Raw genomic sequence first — 23233 nt, forward strand, 5'->3', positions numbered from 1 at the left:
TTGTATTTTAGAATAGTTTTCAATTTACAGAAACATTGTGCAGATAGTATAGAATGTTTGTATATAACCAATATCTAGCTTTTCCTATTTTTAACATCTTACATTAAAATAGTATATCTATCACAATTAATAAACCAATATTGATATATTATTAAATGAACTTTATACCTTCTTCATATTTTCTTGTTTTTACTCATTGCCCTTTTTCTGATTTAGTATCCTAACCAGGATACCATATTACGTTTAGTTATCATGCCTCCTTAGGCTCTTCTTGGCTGTAAGAATTTCTCAAAACATCAAGGTTTAATATCCTTAATAGTTTTGAAGATATGATTAAGTATAATGAAGACTGTGCATCAGTTGGGATTGTCAGTTTCTAAACCCATGTATTTTGATGCTCTGTTGTTACGTAAATACACATTTGAAGAATTAACCTTTTTAGCATTATTTAAAGTTTCCCTTTGTCCCTGATAATGTTCTATTTTCTAAAGTATGTTATTTATTTATTTGTTTATTTATTTATTTATTTATTTGAGAGAGAGAGAGGGAGAAACACAGGAATGCTGAGCTGCTCTTTTATGTGACCTGACCAGAGAGAATTGAACCGTCAACCTTCAACCTCCGCGCTCTAGGATAACGCTCCATTGTATAATATTGCCTTTGTTCTTTTGTTAAGTATCAGTTGGCTATATTTATGTAAATCTATATAAAAAAACTCTATATTCCTATGTTCCACTGATTTATTTGTAAGTTTTTTCACCAGCCACACTGTCTCGACTACTGAAAATTTATAGTAAGTCTTCAAGTCAAGTAGCGTCAATTCTCTAACTCTGTTAATTCTCATTTTGTATTGTGATGTCTACTCTGGGTTGTTTGCCTCTCCATATAAACTTTGGAATCAGTTGGGGATATTTATAAAATAACTTAATGGGATTTTGATTGAGATTGCATTAAATATTTAAATCAGGTTGAGAAAAAGGTTGCCTTGACAATGTTGATTAATTGTTGATTGCTAAAAGAGCCTTGCATGCTTGGAATAAACTTGATTGTAATTCCTTTTTTTAAAATGTATTATTTAATTTGGTTAAAATGTTGTTAATTTTTTATATTCATCTTCATTAAGAATATTAGTTTGCAGATTTTTTTTCTTTTTAATGTCTTAGTCTAGGTTTGATATTAAAGTAATGTTGACCTAAATTTATAATTCAGTAAATATTTCCTCATCCTCACTTGTCTGGATATATTTGAGTAGAATTGGTATTATATCTTCCTTAAATGCTTAGTAGAGTTTCTCAAAGAAGCAATATAGGGGTTTTCTTTGTGGGGGATGTTTTAAATTAGATAAAATTTCTTTACTACATATAAGGCTCTTCAGTTTTTAGCTCTTTCTTCTTGATTGAAGTTTGGTAATTTAATATCATTAAAAAAATTTTCTCCTTAATTAAATTTTTAAAATTTATTTGCCTAACACAGTTTGTAATATTTTAAAACTCTCTTTTAATATTTGTAAAATCTACTTCAATATCATCTCTCTGATTCCTGATATTGGCAATTTGTTCTTTCTTTCTTCTTTATTCTGATTAAGGAGTTATACATTTTACTGACCTTTCTATTTTATTGTTTTTCTATATTATGTTTTACTGATTTTCATTTTTATTTTAATAATTTTTTGTTTTCTGCTTACTTTGGTTTAGGGTTTTTTTTTCTAGTTTGTTAAAGTAGAAGTTAAGGCCATTGATCTGTGTCCTTTCTCTGTTCTAATATGAAGAGTTTGTGATATATATTTTTTCTATTCACTGTGTTAACTGCATTCCAAAAATTTTTATATGTGTATTTTTTTTATTTAGTTAAAAAATACTTTCCAAATTCCCTTTTTGCTTATTCTTGGATGCATTGATTATTTATTTTCACATATTTGGCAGTTTTCCAGATATCTGTCTGTTGTTGATTTCTAATTTAATTCTATTGTGATCAGAGAATATACTTTGTATGTGTTAAGCCTTTTTAAATTTATTAAAAATTATTTTATGGCTCAATGTCTGGTCACCTTGCTAAATTAATTTTTTTTTTTTTGGTATTTTTCTGAAGTTGGAAATGGGGAGGCAGTCAGATAGACTCCCGCATGCGCCCGACTGGGATCCATACGGCATGCCCACCAGTGGGTGATGCTCTGCCCATCTGGGGTGTTGCTCTGTTGTAACCAGGGTCATTCTAGTGCCTGAGGCAGAGGCCATAGAGCCATCCTCAGCGCTTGGGCCAGCTTTGCTCCAATGGAGCCTTGGCTGCGGGAGGGGAAAGAGAGACAGAGAGGAAGGAGAGGGGGAGGGGTAGAGAAGCAGATGGGTGCTTCTCCTGTGTGCCCTGACCGGAAATTGAACCCAGGACTCCTGCACGCCAGGCTGAGGCTCCATCACTGAGCCAATCGGCCAGGGCCGATAAATTAATTTTTAAGTACAATATTGTGAAGTAAAGCTATTAACATTTAGTCTTGGTTTTCTTCCTTTGCTTTTTCCACAAAAAGGTGAAGAAAATATTTAAAAGATTAAAAAAATTTTTTTTTTCATTTATTTTACGGACTAAAATATTACATCGTATAAGATAATTTTTTTCTTTGTAAAAGTTTATTTTATATAATACTATCCTCAGTGTACCTGCTAATATTTTTGAACTAATCTATTGTGCCTCCTTTGAAATTTGGCTTATTTTTTTCTAAGCTTGACGCTGCACCTGTTTTTGTATCATTTTATGTTGTTCTCCTAGTGCTACATAAACTTTTTAGAGATATAATTCAGGTATGAGACTGGTTCACTAATAACCCCTTCAGTTGTATAGTGAACAATTTTACATGACAAATTTAAATTGATATTATTTTCCAATCATTATCTTTAATTTATTAATATATCCATTGTTTCACTAATATATAATCTTTCTAAGTTTATATAATTTTATTTTTTAAATGTAATTAAAGTAGACTCTTGGATGTTCTCTTGTCTTTTTGTTTCATTTTAGTAGTATTTCAAGGAATATATTTTTATAGTTAGGGTTTTTTTTTTGGTTTTTTTTTTTTGTATTTTTCTGAAGCTGGAAATGGGGAGAGACAGTCAGACAGACTCCCGCATGTGCCCGACCGGGATCCACCCGGCACGCCCACCAGGGGCGATGCTCTGCCCCTCCGGGGCGTCGCTATAGTTAGCTTTTTTAATGAAATTACTTTTTAATACTAATAACATCACTTACTAAGAATTTCTTAAAACAATAATAGTTCTGCCATTCGAAGTCTTTTATTTTTTTGATAACATATATAACAAAAATTTAAAAATGTCTGCAGATATTTACATGGTATTCAAAATAAGCCCTTATAAAAATTTAAGATAAACCTATTATTCTTTTTCAATCATCTATAAAGTTTTATAACTTTGATATCTGATATTTATGAGTCTTTTCTTTTACATTAATGCTAATAAAACCACCAAAAACCAGGTATGCATGAATACAAGTACCATAGATGTATGTGAATAAAAATATTAAGACAAGATTAAGTGTTTAAAGGTTGCTGCACTCACTTTGAAAGTGAGAGTGAGTCATGCTTTTGATTTAATCTGTAGGAACCAAAGAATATTTGGAGGCAATGCTATTTGAAAAAAGAAGCCTTTCAAAAAAATTCACAGACTTTCTTTCTATTCCCTTTGTCATGGTTTTATTTTATTCACAAGCCAAAATATTCTATGGCATTTGAAACTGATATTACTAAAACATTTAAATATATAGTACTGTTTTAGTGTCTTTTGCCTCCAAATTAAAGATATAAAGGAATAGAATCAATTACAGTGGTTCCTTGACACACGAATTTAATTCATTTCATGGCCATGCTCGTGACTCCATTTGCTCGTGTGTCAAATCGAAGTTCCCCATTTAAATGAATGGAAATGCAATTAATCTGTTCTGGTCCCCAAAACCACACAAATTTTTTGTTTTATATGCTTTTAAATAAGAAAATGTACTTTATAAATAACAACTATATACATAATAAGAAAGAATGTGAAGAAATAAACTGGTTTATGAAGTGTATTTACCTTCAAGGTCAGGTGAAGATGCTGGCAGAGGGGGAGGAGACTGGCAGAGGAGGTTTTCATTTTGTGCGCTATCGCTTAACATAACTTACTCTCTACACATTTAACGCTGCATTTAATTGCAAAATTTAACTTACAAAATTTAACACTATGATATGTAACTTTATTACTAAACTTAATTGCTATGTTTTTACTTTGCTTAATCATCATCATTTTCTTCACTGTCTTTTGGCTTTTTCACCACACTTTCCTCGCTTTCACTTAGAGGTCATTTCAACAAAAACCTTTCCATGGAAGTTTGTTTCTTCCTCCCTTTCAGAACATTTGGCAGGCCATCTACTGGAGGGTGGAGGAAGCTTGTGATTCAAATATCCGCCCCTGACTTAAAGCAAAAAATCCCGTGAGTGACTGCCTGTCTCTCAAATTGCTCGTGATTTAAAGTGCTTGTGTGTCAAGGTACCACTGTACTTTAGGCTGCTCTATTTGTCCCACAACTCAGAAAGTTTCACTTGCAATAGAAATGTTATCTTGAATCTCATAAAATTGAAATTTCTAGGAAATATTTTTCATGTATCTGTAACTTACAAAAATGATACAAGTAATATATTTTATTAGAAATAAATGAAATACAGCAAAAAAATATTTTCTATAATGACGTCATTAGAGATGACCATTGTTAATGTTTTGGCTTGTAAACTGTTATAGACAGGTAGATAAATATGTTCATTTAAGTGTTTAATTCTAGGAAGCCTACTAAATTCACCAAATTCCCAACTTGTATATTGCTCCCCTTTCTCTGATATCGTACATCTGATTGTCAGTAAAGTGTTGCTTTTACCTTGTAAATATATCTAGTACCTGACCAATTCCCACTGTCTTCTTCTAAATCATTGTCATTGATCTAAAATGTAATAACCTTCAAGCTGGTCTCTTGCTTCCATTGCTAAACCTTAGAGGCTATTTTTTTTTTTTACATATGAAATTCATCATTTAAAAACATGTCATATCAATGACTCTTCTGCTTTCTTCCCTCGAAAGGCTTTCCTTCTGACTCAGACCAAGTAAAGACAACACTACAGTGGCCAGGAACAATGTGCATGGTTTAACTTTTAGGCATTTCCATAGCTTTAGATCTATCCAACTCCTCTTTACTTACTCTATTCCAGCTGCACTGCCTTCCTTGTTATTAAAAAACACCACATGTCATCCTGCCTGAAATGCTTTTCCTGGGCTGCTCCCTCTCTGTGAAGTGATCTCTGCACAGAGCCACACACGGCTGGTTTCCCACACTTTTTCAGGAATCTGATGGAACATCCTGTATCAGAGAGGCTTTCTCCTATCAGCTCATATATATTAGAGCTCTTTCTCCCTTTTCCTTCTCATTAGAAATAAAAAAAATACAGAATTTTCTTTTTGAAGAATTCATCCAACCTGATTGATACATATTTCCTAATTTGTCTCTTCACTTTATTTTAGTCAATTTTGCTTTTCTGTATCTGGGACATTTTCTGACACCTAATGACTACTCAGCAATTATTTGTTGACTAAATTGAACTGTCATAGATACATATATACCCTAGTTTTGATAAATATAAAGATATTTATAAGGGAAAGGCAACGGAATGTTTTAATTGAAACTATCACAGAACTCCTGGGAGTGTCTTCACTAGAAAAAGAATCAATTCAAGAGTTCAAAAAGTTAGCGAAAGTTAAGCTAACTGGATTTCAGGATGCATTTTCTTATAAAAACAATGTAATCAAGGCAATGAGATGATGTCAGGACAAAAAGAAATCCTGTTTATAAATCATACCGTAGCTGACAGAACATTTATAGTAGCTCTGAGAACCTCCTTATTCTTCTGCTCCAAGTTTTATATAGGGTTTTGAAATTATATCCCACAGCTTTTCTGGGACCTCAGCTCCCTTATACGTGAGCAGTGAAGTAGTACTAGTACCCAGGAGAAGGCACCTTGACGGGGGAATTCCTAATTTGAAGAAAGGTATGTTAGTCGGCTTGGAATGCCATGACAAAGTACCATAGACTAGGTGGCTTAAACAACAGAAATTTATTTTGTCTTAGTTGAAGGCTGAAAGCCTAAGATCAAGGTGCCAACAGGGTGGGTGTCTGGTGATGGCTCTTCTCTTGGGTTGAAGATGGCTGCTTTTTCACTATGTCTTCACAGGGCTTTTTCTCTGCCCTTTTGCAGGAAAAGAAAGATCTCTGGTGTCTCTTCCTTTTCATATGAGAACACCAATTCTATCAGAAAGAGGCTCTACTCTTACAATTCACTAAACCTTTTACTACATCCCTATGGGCCATCCTTTAAATACAGTCACAGTGGGGAGTAGAGCTTCAATATATAAATTTTGGGGAAAACACAATTCTTTTCTGTCTATAACAAAAGGCTTTTGCACAAGAAAACGGGGAGGGCTCTGAGAAAGCAGTCTGACAGCTGGGGACGGGGAAATGGCCTGCCCAGATGAGGGATGCCTGCAGCAGATGGGCATCTTGGTGCTTGGAGCCTTGAGAGGAGTTTGATAAATCTCCTACCACCTGAGCTTATTTCCCCAGACATTTCAAATCTAAGCAGTTGCTGTTTATCATCCCTCCCTCCTCTCAGCTGGCAAATCTTGACACAAGCACAGGCTGTTTACCCTGACAGTGTTCCTTAGGGACAATCAACTTGCAAAGCTTCTCAAGGTGTGGTTGCCTCAGGCTACCGACACAGAAGTGCCCGGGGAGAATGTTACAAATGCGCATTCTGGAAACCTATTGCAGACCTACTAAATTAAAATTTCTAAGCCCAGGCCCTATAATTAGCAACTATAACAATTATTCCTGTTGTCATTTATATATAACAATGTTCAAAAACCACTGAAGAGTTTGGACAAATTGCAGTTTTACTATATTGCAGTTTTAATTATAGCTATCTTCCTCCCTCCCTCCCTCCCTCTCTCCCTCCCTCCCTCCCTCCCTCCCTCCCTCCTTCCCTCTCTTCCTTCCTCCCTCCCTCCTTCCCTCTCTTCCTTCCTTCCTCCCTTCCTTCCTTCCTTCCTTCTTTCCTTCCTTCCTCCTTCCTCCTCCCTCCCTCCTTCCCTCCTTCCCTTCTTTCCTCCTTCTCTTCCCTCCCACCCTCCCTCCCTCCCTCCCTCCCTCCCTCCCTCCCTTCCTTCCTTCCTTCCTTCCTTCCTTCCTTCCTTCCTTCCTTCCTTCCTTCCTTCCTTCCCTCCTTCCTTCCTTCCTTCCTTCTTTCCTTGCTCCCTCTCTTCATTCTCCTTTTTTCCCACCTAAATTTCCAAGTCAGGACTTTAAAATAATATAGATATTTTACTTGATAAATAAGTTAGTTTTGTGTTTGTTAACATATCCACAGTAACTGCCAGAGTATTAAGAAGTGAATATACTGCAGCAGTGTGGAGTGATTTAAAAGAAAGAAAAACACTCTTAAGAGAAGGGTTACAGATCCTAAGATTTCTGGCAGGGGAAAAAAATAGATGATTAAGGGTGGGGCAAATTCCTGGTTAGAGGATGTTGGTCTCACTGTTAGTTAAGAGTCAGATCCTTCCTTTAGTGGAAAGTAAGTGAAACGTTAGGAAAAAAGAGATGGATTGATGTGTTTGATATATGTTCCAATTGGTTGATTTTTGTTTTTCAGTTGCTGCTTGTGTTTAGAACCTTGTAGGCAGGAGGGACTCTCAGTAGAGAGAACAGCTCTACTGAGTTTGGACAAATTGCAGATTTCAGCTCGCTATGATACAGGACTTCCGTCCCTTGGTAAGAGTTCCTAAACCTGAGGAGGTTCAGATTAGCTGTTTACAATGAACTTTTTTCTCCTTCCTCCCACAGCTGGTGGTACCAAGCATCACCGATAAAGTAAGTAATACTTTCCGGCCAGTAAGAGAAAATTGGGTTTGGAAAAGCATTATAATCAGTTCAGAGTGAGCTTCTCTGTTTGCTAGAATTCCAAGATAGCGTGTGATTTCAAACCAGATCATCTGTCTGACAGACTCTTTGAATTTTGCATTATTGCACAAAGGCTTTTTGATGTGTGGATTATATCGAAGACCTGTAAGCATAATTTGGAAAATGAAATGAAGCAGAAACAGAGGCAATATTTTTTGCTCTTTGTTTTGACTCAGAAGTAAATATAATTTTAAGTGATTTGGTTATCTAAGGGAGTTCCTGTCACCCTGTCATCCAGCTTTCATGACCTCAATTCCATTATTTACATGCAGCCTGGGCAGCCTGTCTGAACACTGGAACTTATGGTTTGTCCCAGGAGATTCATTGCAAAGACCAAGGATAGTGCCTAACTGGCTAAAACTAAACTCCAGGCAAACCATAATGACACAGCTGGGGTCGAAAGAAAATTATGTACGAAGGCTTATTGCCCCGGGTCTCCCAGGCTGCTCAAGTTATTGATGCAGGAAAATTAAACACTTCAGTGACTCTTGGCATGGCCTTCAATTGCTTTGTTTCTTTACTGATTTTCTCTGTAATTTACTGTGTCCTGGATGTTGCTATTTGAGTAATCTTCCTGAAGAATGGTTCTGATTAATGGCCCTCTTCTTGTGTAGAAATTAAATTTCTAAAATATTTCCAAGGAATCTCTGACTCTCTATAAACTGGTTTTTAAAATTGTGATTCACAGACCAGTAGCATCAATATCACCTGGGCATTTGTTAGAAATGCAAATTCTCCAGCCTCATATTTAGACATACAACATCAGAAACTCTGGGGCGGGGGTGGGCCCAGTGAATTCTGTTTTTAAAAAGTCTCCAGGTGATTTTAATGTGCTAAAATTTCAGAAGCACTGCTATCATCCCTAATTAACCACCTTTTGAATTTATCGTATTTTATTTCCTCTCCACTTACGAAGTTTACTTACTATCCATGGTTCTCTATATCATCTCCATATTTTGTTATCCCACTGTCTGTTTATGGCATTTCCTCTAGAATAAAATTATTCCATCCATGCCTTTTGGATCTTACCTATCAATGCTTTCAGGCTCAGCTTAAATACTGTAGTCTTCCATAGAGTATTCCAACCTCTGCACTGTTAACTTTTTTGACTGGAGAAAATTCATTGTTGTCGAGAGCTGTTCTGTGTATTCTAGGATGTTTCACAGCACCATGGCCTTTACTCACTAGAAGCTAGTAGTATCACCGGTTGTGATAATCAAAAATATATATATGCCCTAGCCCGATAGCTCAGTTGGTTAGAGTATAGTCCCAAAGCACAAAGATTGCCAGTTCGATCTTGGGTCAGGGCATATATAGGAACAGATGTTCCTGCCTCTTGCTCTCTCCCTTCCTCTATTGAAAATCAATAAAAATAAACATTAAAAAAAAAGTATACACACACTGCCAAATGTTGACCACGGGGAAAGTCTCCCTTGGTTGAGAACAAGTGGTTTACCTTGTCATTGTATCATTTACTTCCTATCCCAAGGCCAGATTAAATTTCTCTATTCTCTATGCTCCCAGTGAAATTAGGCTTTTTTTTGCTAAATCAGAATCAGAAAGTTGTATTATCTTAAGTGAACCATTTAAAAAAATGTATTTATTTTCATAATTTTTTAAAATTATTTTTCTTCTTTTCCAAGTGAAAGGAAGGGAGGCAGGGAGACAGATTCCCGGATGCACCCCAACTGGGATCCACCCCACAACTCTCATCTGTGGCGGATGCTCTGCCCACCTGGGCCCATGCTCACATCCGTGTCAGAGGCTCCACGGAGCCATCCTCAGTGCCTTGGGCTGATATGCTCAAACCAAGCCATTGATGTGGGAGGAGAAGAGAGAGAGAGAGAGAGAGAGAGAGAGAGAGAGAAAGAGAGAGAGGAGAAAAAAGAGAGAGAGAAGGCAGAGGTGGTGGTGTGGAGAAGCAGACGGTTGGTTCTGTGTGCCGATTGGGAATTGAACCCGGGGCATCCACATGCCAGGTCAATGCTCTACCACTGAACCAACCAGCCAGAATCTATTTTAATAATTTAAAAATGATTATATATATATAAAAGCCTTCTATAAATTGTGAAATAGTATGAATTGTAAGACATGGACTTCATTTTTTGTGATGCTACTTTATGCAAATAAGGTATGGTCCTAGAGATTTGTCAGGGGAGTGATTTGGTTCAGTGGTAGAGCAGTTTAGTTTTTATTTTATTTATTTATTACTTACTTATCCACCTTGTTTGTCAGGGTTCCAAGCCTAAAACATCTGTAGCTTGAGGCTTGGAACCCTGACGAACAAGGTGGATAAGTAAGTAATAAATAAATAAAATAAAAACTAAAAATTACATGAGACAGGGTATGCCGTAATAATAATTGTTAAGCCTTAATCCTAATAAGATCTTTTACAGAGTAAACACAGTGTCAGAGAATCATAAAAGCTGAATTAATACATATGCTGCCTATCATATGATGATATAGCAGTTGTAACTCTAACTTGTTCTTCAGAAAAGACAATAATTAGCTGCTAGCTTTTTTTCCCCATTATTAAAAAGACTTTATGTATTTTAGAGAGGAGAGAGAGAGAGAGAAGGAGGGAGGAGCAGGGAGCATCAACTCCCATGTGTGCCTTAACCAGGCAAGCCCAGAGTTTTAAACTGGTGACCTCAGTGTTCCAGGTCAGTGTTTTCTACTATACCACTACAGGTCAGGTACTGTTAGCTTTCTGTTGTCTGGTTAAAATATCTTTGTAATTTCTAGAATCCCCACTGATAAAGCTCTCTCTTTTTGTTGTGGAAAGCACCTCAAACCACCCATTTTTAAAATTTGTTTAAAGTACTTTATGCAATTAATGTATTCTAATTCTTGATTAAAAAAAAAATAAGATAGCCCTGGCTGGTTTGCTCAGTGGTATAGCATTGGCCTGGTGTGTGGATGTCACGGGTTCAATTCCTGGTCAGGGCACACAGGCACACAGGAGAAGTAACCATCTGCTTCTTCACTCCTTCCCTTCCTCCTTTTCTCTTTCTCACTCTCTTCCTCTCCCACAGCCATGGCTTGGTTGGTTTGAGTGCATCGCCCTGGACACTGAGGAAGGCTCTGTTGAGCAGAGCATCGGCTCCAGACAAGGGTTGCTGGGTGGATTATGGTTGAGGTGCATGTGGGAGTCCGTCTCTCTATCATCCATCCTTTCACTTGGAAAAGAAGAAAAAAAATAATAATAACCTTACAGATGTTTTAAAAATTTATTATGACTGTTTTATAGCCCAGAATATGGTCTGTCTTGCTGAAAGTATCATTGTATTTGAAAATAATGTGTATTCTGCAGTTGTCTGATTTATTAAATATAAATTAAGAATAAAAAGAAAAACATAAGCTTCTTTATGGTAGCCTAAAATATTCTCAAAGACCACTCAAATACTATAAAATTCAACTATAAATAGGCATATTGAACTCAGTTCATAAATATATTGATTTTTTGAAAACTTTGAACTATTAACAATATGTTCTTAAGTAGACCTCTATACGTAACAAGAACTTATTTCCAGCCTTACATGAATTTCTGTCTTTACAGTAACATCAGCAAAGTACCAATAGACTTACCTGTTTTATTTACCACCACTTCCCTGGGTTATGCCTACATTGCCATCTTTTTTTTTTAAAGTGCCATCACCATCATCTTTTCCCTGCTATAACAGAACTTGAGAGACTAGTTTCCATAATAAAAAATAAAAAAGATTATAGAAGCATGATAGGAGTACAGATTTCTGAGTCATATCCTCTTCAAGATTCTGATTCAGCAGAGCTGGAATGGGCCCAGGGTTTTGTATATTCACCAATAAAACTATGCTGGAGAATGGGGAGCCATGGTTTGAGAAACATTAATACAAACAATAGTTCTAGTTCTTAATATACCAAGAAGTGTAGCAGGCACAAATGTTTCCATCAAAAGACTTTGATGTAAACATGTTGTAGAAAGAGAAAATGACTACAAAGGGGGAAACAATGTATTTTAATACTAAAATTCAGTCTCTCTGTATTTTCCCTTCTTCTCTAAGATCGCCTTCTCTTTTTCTTTCTTCTTTCAGAGCCTCCTGAAAGTTATAGCTGCTTGGCAAGCCTTGATTTAGTAGTCAAAAGAGACACCATCACTTCAACTATTTTCAATTATCGCTTCAATTATTCATTTTGGTGCCAGTATATATTTAACCAAAGTTTATACCAAAACATTGCATTGAATTATTAAAGGAACAGGTAAAATTCCCAATTAAAAAAAATTACATTTCATATATTTCATTTTTCAACTTGTTCAGTGCTTCACAAGGAAGATTTGAATGTGACGATTGCACAAATTTAACATTCTTAAGTTTAATGAGTGGGAGAAAAATATTTCATTGTGTAAGCCAAAATGATCACTTGTCGGAAAAGAGAAGCAGGATTCCTGAAAACTCTGTGCTACTAAAATGAGTGTGGTACAAGGCCAAAGAATGAATAACACTTCCAAGAAAATCAATTAGCAGCAGGCAAAGTCAGAGTGGCATTAGAGAAAGAAAATATCACAAACACAGAGACTTACACAGTAGACTGAAAAATTCTGAAGACAGTTTTCTGCCTACATGAAAACATATGTAGATGTCATGAAATGAATACTCCCAAGAGAGAGAAAATGTTTTTAAGAGTAATAAAAATATATAGTTTCTTATGGCTGCTGTAAGAACATACCAGAAACTTTGTGACTTAAGCAATAGATATTTATAGATATTTATTTTCTCCAGTTCTGGAGGCTAGAATTAAAATTAAAAAAAAAAAAAAAAGGATGTCACTAGGATTCATTATATCTGAGACCTCTCTCCTTGGTTTATTTACTTATTTTTTTAATATTTATTTCTTAATTTTAGAGAGAGCAGGAAAGAGAGAGAGAGATAAAAACAATGATCTGTTTCTGTAGGTCCCCTGACCATAGATCAAACCCTCAACCATTGTGGATCCAGGATGATGCTATAACCAACTGAGCTATCCGCTATCCACCCAGGGCTCTTAGTTTATATGTCTTCTTGTCTTCATCATCTTTCCTCTGTGAGAGTGTGTCCTAATTGCCCCTTCTTTTCAGGACACCAGTCACATCAGAATAAGGCCTACCCTAATAACCTCATTTTAATATAATTACCTGTTTAAAGATCCATCTCCAAATATAGGTATATTCTGAGGCACTGGGGTTAGAGCTTTGACATATGAATTTATAATTTTTTTTTTGTATTTTTCTGAAGTTGGAAATGGGGAGGCAGTCAGACAGACTCCCACATGCGCCCGACCGGGATCCACCCGGCATGCCCACCAGGGGGCAGTGCTCTGCCCATCTGGGGCGTCGCTCTGCTGCTATCAGACCTTTCTAGCACCTGAGGCAGAGGCCACAGAGCCATCCTCAGCGCCCGGGCAAACTTTGCTCCAATGGAGCCTTGGCTGCGGGAGGGGAAGAGAGAGACCGAGAGGAAGGAGAGGGGTAGGGGTGGAGAAGCAGATGGGCGCTTCTCCTGTGTGCCCTGGTCGGAATCGAACCTGGGACTTCCGTACGCCAGGCCGATGCTCTACCACTGAGCTTAACCGGCCAGGGCCTGAATTTATAAATTTTGAGGTGATGGGGGGGAACACACAGTTCAGCCTACAAGAGTCTGTTGCAAAGGTGTGTCTTTTAGTTTCACCAAAATACTATATTTTGACGTGTGTATGTCTATGAAACCACAGTGTAATCAAGGTGCTAAACAGATTCCTAACCTCCAAAAGTTCCCTCAAGCTCTTTTTTTGAGGGGGAGGGGACAGAAACAGAGAGAGTCAGAGAGAGGGACAGATAGGGACAGACAGACAGGAAGAGAGAGAGATAAGAAGCATCAATTCTTCCTTGTGGCACTTTAATTGTTCATTGATTGCTTTTTCATATGTGCCTTGATGGGGGGGGGGGGGGCAACAGCAGAACAAGTGATCCCTTGCTGGAGCCAGCAACCTTGGGCTCAAGCTGGTGAACTTTGCTCAAACCAGATGAGCCCACGCTCAAGCTGGCGACCTTGGGGTCTCAAACTTTGGTTCTTCGCTTCCCTATCCGGCACTCGCCCCATCTGTGCCACCTCCTGGTCAGGTCCTCATGCTCTTTTATAATCCCTCCCTCCTTCACTCCTCTGCAATGACCACCCTATAATTTGTCCTCAGGTAACCACTGATCTGGGCTCTGTCCTTAGCTATGTAAAAAATAGCCAGGAAACTGGGGTCTTTGAAAATTTTTACACGTCTGTTTTAGAATATCAAAATAGCTATCAGAGTTACTTCAGCTGCAGCTTTCTCTCACTCCATCCTGCTCCTGTCACTTTGCCCAACAGAAATCTTGGTGTAATAGCAGTTTGGTTCCCACAGACAGATCAAAAGACAGGGATAGCATGCAAGAGTTAATTTACTGCAGCCAAGCATTAGACAGTCCAGCAATGCTAGTAGATTAATTTCTTGCCAACAAACTCACAGAGATGCTATCATGATGACTTGTCTTATGGGGCATGATAAAAGTTCATGGTACACTGTTCCCTCCACACAGCAGGGAGTAGCAGGAAGGAGAATGTATTCTAGACAGTATTCTGCAAAGAAGCCTGGAGACACTGAGCCTTTCTCCGGTGCTAGGTAAAGCATTAACTTTGAACACAAACATATCCAATTTAGTCCATGCAATAACCTCATAAAGTTGACGGCTTTTATCACCACTTTACAGATGAATAAACTCAAGGTTTAGGAACTCATCCAAGGTCATACAACTTTTTAAAACAGTTTTATTAAAGTATAGTAATATACAATAAACTACAGTGGTACCTTGAGATACGAACAGACCAACATACGAATTTTTTAAGATACAAGCTGCGACTCGGTCTGTATTTTTGTTCAAGATCCGAGCGAAATTCCGAGATACAAGTTGTGATTCGGGAAGCTGCCACTAGTTGGCGCATTGGTGCACGGGTCCAGTATCGGCAGTTTGATATACTAGTTGACTGACTTACGAGCTCGGTTACAAAACAAATTAAATTCATATCTCAGGGTACCACTGTATACATATTTAAAGTCTACTGGCTAATATATTTTGACATGTGTGTTCATCTGTGAAACCACTGGCACAATCAAGGAGCTGAACAGATTCCTCCTCCAAAAGTTCCCTCATGCTCTTTTATAATCCCTCCCTCCTTTACTCCTCTGCAATGACCACCCCATGATATGTCCCCAGGAAACCACTTATCTGTTCTCTGTCTCTAGATATTAGCATACATTTCCAATTTGTTTCCTCACTCACCTGTAGATGGATATTTGTGCTGCTTTCAGTTTGTGATTGTTACAAATGAAGCTAGCATAAACATTTTTATATAAGTCTTTGTATGGACACATGCCTTTGCTTCTCTTGGGAAAACAGAAGTGGAATGGTTGTATCATATGGTAAGTGTTATAAAATTGGCTCTTGCCTTTTATTGTTAGAACTGATCTAACAATTCCTGCATTTAATTGGAATGTTTAGCCCATTTTCACTTAATGTGATTATTGATATGGTTAGGTTCAAGTCTATGATCTTGCTTATTTGTTTTATACTTGTCTCATGTGAACTTTGTTCCTTTCTCTTTTTCTCTTTTGGTCTTCTTTTAAACTATGTTTTATGACTTAATTTTATCTCGTTTTCTTTTTGTCTTAAGTGAGAAGCACGGAGGCAGAAAGACAGACTCTCACATACACTCCAACCAGGGTCCACCTGGCAAGCCCCCTATGGGGGAATGCTCTGCCCATCTGGGATTATTATTTGTTGCTCAGCAAATGAGCTATTTGAGCACCTGAGGGGAGGCCATGGAGCCATCTTCAGTTCCCACAGGGTCAAATTGCTCCAACTGAGCCATGGCTGTGGGAGGGGAAAAGAGAGAAAGAGGGAGAGAAGATCGAGGGAGAGGGGTAGAGAAGCAGATGGTCACTTCTGCTCTGTGCACTGACTGGGAATTGAACCCCGGATATCCACACACAGGGCCGACACTGTACCACTGAGCCAGCTGGCCAGTGCCTCTGTGTTCTTATTATCTATATTAGGTAAGGCTCATTTCATTTGTTTCCCTTTTGTTGCCTGATATTCAGTGTCATGAAAACCATTTATTTCATATGTTTTGTCTGGTTTTAATAGTTGTTTCAGATGGAAGAATAAATCTAGTCCTTGTTACTCTGTCTTGGCAGAAAACTTATGTCTGTATATTATATAGATTTTCGGCAGCAGATAAAAACTGGACACCAATTCTCTCTTATCCATTATATAATACTGATAATCACCCTCAGAGCAAAAAAAAAAAAAAGAGTTCAAATTTTCTGTCTTTTGTGTAATCTTTCTACAATTTTTATTGTCCCCAAAACTGCTCTTGGTGTTTATTATTGTTCTCTATATAAATGGATATGTCAATACAGTATTCTTTTCCCCCACTTTTTCTGTTTAAAGAACAGACCTGGTTGAATGTTGAATGTGATTAAAAAATAAGTGATAGGTGTTAGCTAGGAATTCATGTCATTTTATGGCTCTCTTAAGGGTTCAATTAAACAAATGTTAGAAACTTCTTTATAAGTTATAATAAAATGTAGGCAATCTACCCTTGCCTGTTGGCTTAGAGGATAAAACGTCAACTTGTGTGCAGATATCCTGGGTTCGATCCCCAGTCAGGGCATAGATGAGAAGCAACCATCTGCGGTGTAGTTCTAGCGTCGGGTCCGGGAGCTAGTTGGTTCAAGCATCAGCGTCAGGGGCTGAAGATAACTTGGTTGATCTGAGCATCAGCCCAGACAGGGGTTGCTGGATGAATTCTGGTCAGTGCACATGCAGGAAGGAGTCTGTCTCTATCTCTCCTCTTCTCACTTAAAAAAAAATGTAGGAAAACCAAAAAAATTTCCTAAAGAATAAAACTATGTGAGAAATGGACTAAAAAATTATGATTTATTAAGCATATGAGCTTCAAAAATATGTATAACCAACCAGAATTTATTATGTAAACATTAGGAATATTTCTTAAATTTAGATATAATTTTTGTATGACAGACTTGGAAACTTATCTTGAAAAGGTCATTACCATTGTTGCTATTCACTGAAGCATGAATACTACTTCTCCTTTTCCAAGGGGAAAAACATACTCATATTAAGAATCCTCTTATTGTTGATTTCCACATACCTCTTTAAGATCATTTTAAGAAATGGTAAGATTCTATATTTCCATGGAAACCCCAGAAACAGGTCCATCGGAGCGCAGGCTACCATCTGCAGCCGCACATGCATTTTACATGACCATAAAACTGGAAGGCAGTTAACAATAGCAATACCTTTCTAAGGATATCATTTTTATTTAAAGCAATGAGCAGACTACAAATAAACTGGATATTATGGCCATCACTGATTCCTTCACAGAGGTTACTATGGACTTATTTTTGAAAAATAATTTCCATTGGAGCAATTAAAGCATTTAGTTTTAGAAAAACAAAGAACAAAAATACAACAAATTGTGCAAATATTCACTGAACAAACTATATGTTTACCCAGTGTAAAGGACCTAAATAGCCACAATACAGTTATATTGTCAAAGTAGTTTGTCATGGGAGATAGGAGAACTCAGTTATATTTCTGTTAGCCATTTACTAGTTTACCATCTGAAGCAGTTATTAAGTGCCTCCTTTGAACTTCGAAGTTGATAAGAGGATAAAATGAAGTAACAGATTAACAATTAATCATGAAAGAAGGGAAAGAATTTTGTTAGAAATCACCTTTTTTTCAGTTCATTTATAGCAACTCCCTGGTTAAAACATAACTGAATCCCAGATGTCTTCCTGTCCTTGCCCGCACAAGTTTTCTCTTCTTCTGCCCTAATTTAGTGTTTGTGTATGCATTTCTTCATAAATCAAAAGATGTATCGATCAATTAATGGTGGACTTTAACTCAAGATGATTCTGGAAAAAAAAATATTTTCAACTTGACCTCTTTCCTATTGAACATGTATATTTCTCCCTTCAATGCCTTTATACTTGTTTTGATTTTGTGTAACACTCTGTACTCCCTCTACTTTTCTGCTTCTGCTTTTCAGTTTTAACTTATCCTACAAAACTGAAAATTTACTTCTTTGGTAAAGATGGTTTTTACATTCTGGTTAATGATACGCTTTCCCTCTGAATCCCTTAGCATCCATGCAATTCAGTTTTACACATAGTATTTACTCACTTCTTGTTTTCGCTCCCCAACCAGATTATCCAAACAACTCTCCTGAGGAGTGTACAAATGTTATCAGCCACTACACAACTCCTCTCAGAAGTCTTATAGACACTTTAAACTCAATAAAAGCACATAAAGTCTCCAAATCTATTTTTATTTTTTATTTCCTCTCAGTGAATAGTGCACATGACCAGCTAGTTTTGCAAGCCAAGAAACCTCAGAGACATGCTTGATTTCTTCATTATTTTAGCTCTCCATTTCAAGATATCAATTGATCTTTTATAATATGGCATGTAAAACTATGATCTGACCTCCGCTTCTTTCCACAAATAATTTTTGACTCCATATTCACTCTACCTACTGCTGTACCAGTGTTCTCCTCTTGAGGACCAATCTTTTTGAAATATTTTTCTTCACTTTTTTATAACTCACACATCTTTATGTTTCAAACTGATTTCCATTTCCAAGATGCAACTGCAGCAGCCCTTGAAAAACATAATTTCTATGTTAGTAAATTGAGCAAAATCTTTTTAGCTCTAAATCTTACTTGCTTTCTCATGAGATTCAGTGTGGATCACTACACCCTTTCTGAAATATTACCTGCCTTTGACCTCCGTGATAGTACTTTATTGTAGATTTCCTTATACCTGACTGATTGCTCCTTATTTAGTTCTTCTTTCAATGCATCTTATTTGAAGTGCTGAAGATTCTCAATACTCCTTTCAAAGATATCTTTTCTCTTTATTCAGCCTTTTTTTCCTTAGGTGATTTAATCCATTTCCTTTTATTACCTTACTCTCATTTATCCTTTAATGACTCCTGACTTTATTTTTTCAGGATACAATATTCTTCAAGTTCCTGACCCACACATCCAAAAAGCCTACTAAACATTCCTACTTGAATAGCTCATACACAACTCAACTTATTGATAATAGCTACAATGTGAAATCCTTGCTTTTCCTCCAAGTCTTCTCCATCTCTAATGTTCCTCAGTTCAGTCAATGATGAATAACCTGTTTCCAAAGTTAAACTTGAAAATAAATACTAAACACTTCCATCTTTCTTGCTCGTCCGATCCTGTCTACCACTAAGAACTGTTGATGCATTCTTCTAAATGTATTTGAAAAAATTTCCCACTTATTTCCAGCTCTATGGCCACATTCCTAGCATAAGATATTGCCTGACTTACTGCCATAGCCTTCTAAATAGCATCCCATATTCACCTTTACTCAACTACAATATATTCACCACCCTGTGCCCAAAGGATCTTTCAAAAATTGCAAATTGAATCATGTCACTTTTCTTCTGTGACCTGCATGGTGCTCTTGGAATCATGCCAAAGCCCTAATATAGCCTGCAAAATGTGGTATTGGAAACTCAGTTTTTCACTCATTCCTACTTCTTTTCTTAGCTAACTTCTGCTCATTCTAAATTAATCACCTTCTTTGAAATTCCAGACAGGTTTAGCCACCATTCCCAATTAAATACCTGTACTTTTCCTTTTATTGTATTTGTCATTGTTATAAGAAACTACTGATTTCTATAACTACTTATCTAAAGTTTATTTGACCTGATGTATTTTAAATTTCATAAAGTCAGGGATTTTTAAATTCACCAAAGTATCCCCAGCATTAACAAAAGTGCTGGTCTACAGTCACTTCTCAATATACATTTCTTGAGGCCATCTACCACATTCGCTGACTGTCCGCCAACAGGAGCTTGCACACTCCAACTAGATCTTGCATACCCGCAGCTCTCACATTCTTTGCTATCAGAGTGTAACAACGCCAACTTCTGCCCAGGCCATTTTCATTCTTTTGTGTTTGGTTCCCTGTGTTTTGTTTCTCTCCTGAGCTTAAGCTTCTGGAAAGTGGACTAGTATGTTTCACGTCTGCATCTTCAGAGGCTTGAATAATCAACTCCTTAACAGCTGGGACAATGTATTTGGCATCTTTAACATCCACCACTGGATTGGATGTAGTTCTAAATAAGAGATGTTCAGTTAATATTAAGTGGCTAGTTATCTTTTTATTTCATTTAATAACTGTGACAACTTCTCATTCTATTTCTCACACTCTACCTCTCTCCTTGTATTGTCCCTATACATCATAAGATTCTGGGTGTAAGTAAAAGAATTTTCAGAAAGAGAAGTGGCAAGGATAAAAAATGGAACTACTAGTAATCTACTGATTTATGCCCTTAACACATTTTCTATTTAAAATGTCTCAATGAAATATTAAAGCTATACAGGCATCTGAGGTGCATTTATATACTTCATTCTACCTGGGAAGTACCATTTTCATCTGATGAATCTTTCATAAAAATCAGTCATTTAAATACCTACTTTTAGAAATATCTGTTCGTTTCTTGTCTATATATATTTTCATGGAAAATCTTAGTTTGCTACATTAATCTCCATTTTATTTCTCTTTCCATTAAAAAAATAGCAACACACCTGGGTTGTAAGGTTTTGCTATACATTTACTGCTTATATTTTAATTATGGCAATGATTATATGACTTAAAGTCACCTGAAACTCTAGGCACTATGTATTATAGATCTTTGTAGAAATATATTTGAAATCAATAGAAAACCTATTTTGTAAAAAGCACATATTAAATCACTATTTCTTCTCTTGTGATATATTATTACTATATACTGTCTAGGTTGTTTTTTAAATACATCACAGATATATATTTCTTCCTTAATTTGTCCAAGAGAGGTTTAAAAATATCCAAAAATCTTCTGAAAGATGGCACAATACTATTTATGCTCTATTCTTGCCACTCATAATCTGTGAAACTTTGGTGACAATTTATGATGGCTAAAGAGATCTAGCATCTGTTTGAAAATATAAGTTATTGATAATATAATTTTAAGTACTCAATTGTTTGACCAGACATGTAATTCTATAACAAAATATAAAAATTAATTGCTGTTAACTTTATAGAATTATTGAGATTCATAAATTTCAGTAGAATAATTATCAAAAAATGCTATTTTGTAATTTGTTCATTCAGCTATAATCATATATGATATCATAGTTATAATTAAAGAGAAATAATTCATTTAAAATATGAAACAATCATTTTTATTTCTTAAGTAACAACTTTTAAACCTATTCATACAGTTTATATACAAAAATAATTTAGAAGTAACACATTAAAAAAAAAAAAACCCTCTATGTCAGTTCTCTGAATGACTAAAAAATAAATTAGATCCCATTTGGAATGAATACAAATTGGTTGGAAACTTTTTAATCATTATCAAGATTTTCTACTAAGGGTTCTGACTTTTATTTATCCAATTGAAAACTATAATCTCCTGTGGTCAGAGGTTTTTTCATCTCTTGTTTCCTACTTCACGCAAAAATCCAAACTGAATGCTAGTCCCAGATGGTCCATGCTATTATATCATATAAGGCTGAATTTTCAGGCTCCTGTACATTTGGAATAACTCATGAACAAGTACAATTGGCCCAAATTAATGTATAATATATTGGTTCATTGAAATCTATTCCTTTTAAGTCATTTTCTTTGCTAAGGAAGCTGAGAATAAGTGCACATAGCTATTTCATATCAGTAATGGCATTTTAAAGTAGAGTCAATCTTACACGTAGGTCTCAGGTGACTCTGAAGAAAGACCCTCCTAAGATTAGAAATGTAAATGGACACACAATGGAGAAAAGAAAGCCTCTTCAATAAATGGTGCTGGGAAAACTGGAAAGCCACATGCAAAAGAATGAAACTGGACTACAGTCTCTCCCCCTGTACAAAAATTAACTCAAAATGGATCAAAGATCTAAACATAAGACCTGAAACAATTAAGTACATAGAAGAAGACATAGGTACTCAACTCAGGGACCTGGGTTTTAAAGAGCATTTTATGAATTTGACTCCAATGGCAAGAGAAGTGAAGGCAAAAATTAATGAATGGGACTACATCAGACTAAGAAGTTTTTGCTCAGCAAGAGAAACTGATAACAAAATAAACAGAAAGCCAACTAAATGGGAAATGATTTTTTCAAACGACAGCTCAGATAAGGGCCTAATATCCAAAATATACAAAGAACTCATAAAACTCAACAACAAACAAACAAACAATCCAATAAAAAAATGGGAAGAGGATATGAATAGACACTTCTCCCAGGAAGAAATACAAATGGCCAACAGATATATGAAAAGATGCTCATCTTCTTTAGCTATTAGAGAAATGCAAATCAAAACGGCAATGAGATACCACCTCACACCTGTTCGATTAGCTGTTATTAGCAAGTCAGGTAACAGCAAATGTTGGAGAGGCTGTGGAGAAAAAGGAACCCTCATACACTGTTGGTGGGAATGTAAAGTAGTACAACCATTATGGAAGAAAGTATGGTGGTTCCTCAAAAAACTGAAAATAGAACTACCTTATGACCCAGCAATCCCTCTACTGGGTATATATCCCAAAAACTCAGAAACATTGATACGTAAAGACACATGCAGCCCCATGTTTATTGCAGCATTGTTCACAGTGGCCAGGACATGGAAACAACCAAAAAGCCCATCAATAGATGACTGGATAAAGAAGATGTGGCACATATACACTATGGAATACTACTCAGTCATAAGAAATGATGACATCGGAACATTTACAGCAAAATGGTGGGATCTTGATAACATGATACGAAGCGAAATAAGTAAATCAGAAAAAAAAGGAACTGTATTATTCCATACGTAGGTGGGACATAATAGTGAAACTAAGAGACATTTATAAGAGTGTGGTGGTTACGGGGGGGAGGGGGGAATGGGAGAGGGATAGGGGGTGGGGAGGGGCACAAAGAAAACAAGATAGAAGATGACAGAGGACAATCTGACTTTGGGTGGTGGGTATGCAATATAATTGAACGACAAGATAACCTGGACTTGTTATCTTTGAATATATGTATCCTGATTTATTGATGTCACCCCATTAAAAAAATAAAATTATAAAAAAAAA

This window comes from Saccopteryx leptura, chromosome 8 (genome assembly GCF_036850995.1).
Source record: "Saccopteryx leptura isolate mSacLep1 chromosome 8, mSacLep1_pri_phased_curated, whole genome shotgun sequence".
NCBI classification, from domain to species: domain Eukaryota; kingdom Metazoa; phylum Chordata; class Mammalia; order Chiroptera; family Emballonuridae; genus Saccopteryx; species Saccopteryx leptura.